Raw genomic sequence first — 6533 nt, forward strand, 5'->3', positions numbered from 1 at the left:
CTTCTTCTTCTTCTTCTTCTTCTTCTTCTTCTTCTTCTTCTTCTTCTCTCTCTCTCTTTCCCTTTCTCCATATCCTGCTCATAAGCACCATGCCTCCCTTCATTGCCTTCTGAGTCACTCACAAATTCAGTTCTTCAGACAGCAGAGAACAAAAGAAAACTCACAAAGAAGTAAAGATGGACAGCTCTGAACATAATATATGGTATTTACTATATAGACTTTCTTGAAGTGGAAATTTATTGCTTTATATTTGAATCCTCTCATATTCTGCTGTGCACATTGCAATGCTCTTTTTTTCTTATTTTGTATTTAAGTTTTAGTATTTAAGTTTATAATTTTTTCTTTTCTTTTTTTGTATTTAAGTTTAAAATAAATTAATAAAAAATTCTTCAGACATTGTGATATATTATGATTCCTAGACATTACACATCCCTGGAAGAATATGGCTGTTAAAAGATGGACCTTATAGTGTCAATACAGATTGAAAAATACTTTTTTTAAACTTTATTTTTCTTGGTTTTTTTTTTTTGGTCTATGTTTTCTTTCACAACATGGCTATTATAGATATGTTTTGCATGACTTCACATGTATAACCTTTATCGAGTTGCTTGCCTTCTCAATGAGGGGTGGGGGTGGAGAGGGAGGAAGGGAGAGAATTTGGAACTCAAAGTTTTAAAAATGAATGTTTAAAATTGTTTTTATATGTAACTGGGGAAGATAAAGTACTAAATTAAAAAAAATAAAATAAAGGAAGGAGGCATATTAAAAAAAAGATGGACCTTTATTTTGGGAAGAAGATTAGGGTTATTAAAAGCTCTGCCCAACTTTCCAAAAAAAATGTATCTCACTCTGATCCTCCCATTTAATTTTGAGCCCAGCTCATTGTTGATGTACGGTATCTACCAGAAATATGTGCCAATGGACCAGCTCTTTCTTTCTTTGAAAAAAAAAAAAGAATATAGACCATGAGGCACTGTGACGGGAGAAGGATACCACAAAATCAGGCAAGCAGAAGGGTACTGCAATTTCCCAAAGGCTGGAAAGCACTCGTCTGATACATGGAATCACAGAATCACAGAATTTTAGAGGTGGAAAGGACTTTAGCAGCCATCTAGTCCAATCCATACCTGAAAAAGAATCTTTTCCACAGCACATTTGAAAAGTGGTCAGCCAGATCTACTTGCAGACCTCCAATGGCAGGGAACTCACTACCTCATGAAGCACCACTAATTGTTTTGAAGTTTTGCCTAATGTAATTAATGGGGGGATGGACCAATGAGGACCTAGTTTTTAGAATGTGTTCAGATTTGCCTTCCTGGTTGGCTATAAAGAGCATATGCAGATATTCCCTGCCTGGCTCCAATCTGACATGTGGAGGCTTGGTGAGCCTACTCCCAGACATGATTGCCTGAGGGGTGGGTACTGTGAGGTGATGAAGAGTTTCCTAATTGGCTTCAGAAGCAGAAGAACTGATGACTCCGGAGAGGTTGGGTCAGAACTTAGTGTGCACGAAAAGGGAGTGATGGGGAGAACCTCTCAACATCTCTCCTTGTGGCTTTTGAGTGAGAAGGATTGATTTGGGCTGCCAGGTGGGGGAAGCCGGCCGCTGCCTCCCCTGGATGATAGTATCTCTGCTTCTTTTATGTTTATTCTTCCCTCATCTTAGGTGAATGAGTAACCTGAGATTGGAGTACCCAGGTAATCAGTGACTTTGGGAGAGGTTCCCTGCCTTCCATGGTACAGCTCTTCAAATTCTTAAAGACAGCCATCAGATTTCACCTGAATCTCTTCTCCAAGCTAACAACACCCTCAGTTCCTTCAGGGGACTCTCATTTGGCACAGGATCTTCCCCATTCTGGCCTCTTTGGGACACCCTCCAAATTTTCAATGCTCTTCCTAAACTGTGATGTGTAGAACTGAACACAATATTCTAAGTGTGATCTGAGCTGGGCAGAGAACAATGGAACTTCCACTAGCTTGTTCCTGGAAGCCAAGCCTCTTTTAATGAAGCTTTTTGGGTTACCCTACCATGCTGTTGACTCATACTGATCTTGCAGTCCCACAACAACTGACTCCTGTCAAAAAAGGAAATACGGTTAGTCTGGTATAGCCTATTTTAGGTGAAGCCATGTTGGCTTCTTGTAGTCACCACTTCCTTTTCTAGAGGTTCAGTAACCATATCTTTAGTAATATATTCTAGAGTTTTCCCAGGAATCAACAGCAAGCTCATTGGGCTATAGTTTTTAGGGTCTGTTCTTTTCTCTTTTTTGAAAGCCTGGACAACATTTGTTCTGCTCCAATCTTGTATCTCTCCTGTTTTCCATGTTTCTTTTCTTTCCTTCCTTTCTTCCTCTTCTTTTCTCCCTTTCTTCCTCTCCCCTTTTCTCCTTCTCTCCCTCTCTGCCTTCCTTCTTTCCTTCCCTTCCCCCCTTTCCTTTCCTCCCTTCCTCCCTTTTTCCTTCATTCCTTCCCTCTCTCTCTCTCAGAATCTGGATGCCATGGGTTCAAGTCTCATCTCTGACATATACTGGTTGTGTGACCTTGTGCAAATCATTCAATCATTCAGTGCCCTGGGTAACTGTGAGGCTCTAAATCGAAGTTTGCAGACCAGTTTCTAATCTGTATTGGTAGACACAGTTTTCTCTTTGGGAGTTCCGTATACTGATAATAAAAATTGGTCCAGAAATCAATAAAATTATCTCCCTTTTAACCATTTTTGCTCTGTTTTTTCCTGCTTAAATGCCATTCTCCTTGGCAGAAACAAATTGAACCGTAATAACAATAATAACTAATATTTATATAGCATTTACTATGTGCCAGCTGCTTTATAGTTATCTCATTTGATCCTTGCAACAATAGGTGCTATTATTATCTCCATTTTACAGATGAGGAAACTGAGGCAAACAGGGGTTAAGTGACTTAGGATCACACAGCTAGTGTCTGAGCACTGATTTACCTTCTCTCTATCATCAGTTATGTTCATCCCATCCATCTCGAGCAGTGATGCTGTTCTTTCATTCATCTTCTTCTTTTCCCTAAATAGTGTTTTTTAAAGCACCTCTTCTTTGTGGTTGTTAGTTTTCCTCCATAGCTCCTGTTCAACAATAGGACTCAGGCATCCATGTGAGTCATTGCGCTTCCTGTGTACTAATTACTGAATTTGTTCTGAACTTGGCTTGCGTTAACAAGGGATACCAAACGTGGCTGAAGGGTCCAAATCACTGGCAGTTCTTGCTCAAGAATTCCAGGAAGGAATTGGCAGATGTGTCCCACGGTGCAAGGACAATATGTTGACAAGACCTGACATCGTGTGATTGACACCGTCATATTTGTCCCAGTCTTAAGAGGAAATAGGAGCAATGGGGAGTGCCTGACTTGAAATGAGATCTGGGTTCAAGTCCTATCTCTGATAATTACTAGCTGGGTAACTCCAGGCAAGTGACAAGGTTTCTGTGCTTTAGCTTTTTATCCTTAAAATGTAGATAATAATACCTAAGCTGCCTCTCACAGTTAGTGTGAGGGAAACCTTTAGTAAACCTTACAGTGCTATGCAAATGTAAGATTTTAATACGGCTCAGAGAGGGAAAAGAAAAGGAAAAGAAAACTAGCAATTAGGAGAGGCTCTCCCTGTTGACTTTGGTTAAATTACTGACATAAACTGGTCTACAGGGTGTGCTGGGTGGATCCAGGCACGCCCTAATGTAGCAAAAAAAAAATGTAATTTGTGTCTTATTTTTAAAGTTTATATTTTTCAAGTGGAATTTAGTTCTTAATTTTGAAAAATTAAGGTAAAGTATTAGTTTCTTATTTGATGAACAAAAATAATATCCTTTAGGATTGTGAATTCAATAAAAGTTCATCTCCAACGAAGAAAAAATATTCCTGGTTGCGCATCCTAATGGAATGTGCTACACATGCCTCAGGTTACGGATCATGTATGTTTGTGATTCATTTTTTTTATCATTTTAAAAATAATCATACAAAGTTGTTACAAGGAATAATAGAGAAGGAATTGAAAAAAATCCACTCGATATATCTTAAATGGTGAATAGTATTCAAATCATGTACTTTCATGTCCATTAAAATTAAGAGAAGTAAATCTAAAGATGATAGATACTGGCTTTACTCTGACAAAATGAATTAGAGGAGGACAGCATTCCATGGGAGTAAAAACTGCTGGACTTGAAGTCAGCCTGAGTTCTCCTTTATAAAAAGATTTTCAGGTATTTTAGTTTAAAGTGCACCTCTGACACTTTCTAGCTATGTGACCATGTGCAGGCAAGTCACATCATCATCATCATCATCATCCTCCTCATGATAATTATGGTAATAATGATGATTAGCATTTATATAGTGCTTTAAGATTTGTACAATGCCTTACAAATATCTTACAAATATTATCATTGTAAGATATTATTATGGTCCTCATTGTATAGATAAGTAAACTGAGGCAGACAGAGGTTAAGTGACTTGCCCAGGGTCACATGGCTAGTAAATTTCTGAGTCTGGATTTGAATTGTTCTTCCTAACAAATGAGGATAATAATATTTATGTTCCCTACCTCACACGGTTTCTGTAAGTATAGAGTTTTATAAACTAAGGAATTATTATATGAATGGGAGTTATTATTATTAATTTGTCTTTAAATTGTGAATGTGCTATTAGAGGATGTTAATGTTTACCTAGACTATATAACAATTATCAGCATAATCTATTTATTTTTTCCATAGTCATTTAAGAAACAGTTTAAATACGAGTGCATTGCAAATGTACCTCTTAATTTGGCTGACTTTTAATGTGATCAAATCACTGTCCCCTTCCTCTGCCAATATTCCATTACCTGACTTCTGAGTCCAGTGTTCTTAAGGATTCCATTTGCTGGCCATATAAATATTTATTCCTATATTTATTGATTTCTTTAATTTATAACTGGACCATGTGCCTGGCTTCAGCTATGCTAAGCTTAAGTATTACACTTTGCTATCTTTTTTTAGGTACAAAATATTCCTTCCTTTCTTTCTTTCTTTCTTTTTTGCTAGGCAAATGGGGTTAAGTGACTTGCCCAGGGTCACACAGCTAGTTATGTATCTAAGGTCGGATTTGAACTCAGGTCCTCCTGACTCCAGTGCTGGTGCTTTATTCACTGTGCCACCTAGCTGCCCCCAAACAAACCATTTTTTTTTTTGCTTTTTGGTGATTCAGGTGGGATTAAGTGACTTGCCCAGGGTCACACAACTAGTAAGTGTCAAGTGTCTGAAGCTGAATTTGAACTCAGGTCCTCCTGACTCCAAGGCTGGAGCTCTATCCACTACGCCACCTAGCTGCCCTGGTACAAAATATTTGTCTGCCCAAGGAGGTGCTGTGGGCTATAGCTAACAGGCCTGCCTTTTTGTCCTGGCCTAATGGACCATATTCCCAGAGAGGCCAGGGTGAAATTGGAGGAAGAGGGTATTAGATTGGCAAATGGAGCATCACAATATTGTCTCTCTAGCCCTATTGGTGGTACCTAACCACCTACACTCTCTAACATTTTATAAAACTATGAACTAACAATTGTGTTGATATGATTCTTCTTAGTGATTCCATTTAGCAAAATAATTTGAGTGTCCCTTATGATCATTTCAGGTAATAGAAATTATTGATCACATTACAAGGCTGGGGCCTCTGTCCCCATCTTCCCCTCAAAATGGGAACATTTCACTAAAGAAATTTTTGTCCCTGAGGTCTGAGATCCCTTCCCAAGGTCTCTCCCCTACTAAATGGATTTATCTTTAAAAAAATCAATTTGAATACTGCTTGCCCTGTATCTTATTTAATACTTGCCTGAGTGTCAGAGCTATGGTTTTTTGCCATAGACACAAGTGGTCTTCATCCCTTACCTTCTGATCTGCAGGGGGCCACCCTACCTGTCCTGGACATGCTCTACTCCAGATTCTCATCACCATCACTGCTCATTTAGTCTCCTCCCTTCACCCACCCCACTCCTGGGAAGCACGGGCCAGATTGCCTCTTCTGTGATGGCTATTTCTGCTGCTGGTGCCCTCATCCCCACCTTCACCCCGACTAAGACTGCAAGAGGGGACTTCAGGGTCACGTAGTTAGTGAGTGCGGGAGTTAGAATGCTAAACTATCTTCAAGTATATGAAGTCACCTAGGTGTTGAAATGGATGGAATCCTGTACTTGGAGTCAGGAAGACCGAGGAAGGCCTGTTTCAGACACTTACTGGCTGCGTGAACTTGGGGGAGTTACTCCCACTCTTACTCCTTCACCCATGGTTTAACCCAAGTGAAAATATTACAACTTGCAGGTTTGCATGTAAAACATCTCTAAGCAGTATCTGCTCAGATGCTTCCAATAGGATGCAGGCCCTGTGTACTTTAATTGTCTAGTAACAGTATCTAGATTTTTACCTGATATTTAAACATTTTCATACGGAGTTTAAATCATATAGATATAACCACTGGGGAGCTGATTCAAGTGCATCACACATCACTCAGCTGCCTCAGATATCCGCATATAGCATAATAGTAGC

The sequence above is a fragment of the Vombatus ursinus genome, unplaced genomic scaffold, assembly GCF_900497805.2.
Source record: "Vombatus ursinus unplaced genomic scaffold, bare-nosed wombat genome assembly UNPS02014812.1, whole genome shotgun sequence".
NCBI classification, from domain to species: domain Eukaryota; kingdom Metazoa; phylum Chordata; class Mammalia; order Diprotodontia; family Vombatidae; genus Vombatus; species Vombatus ursinus.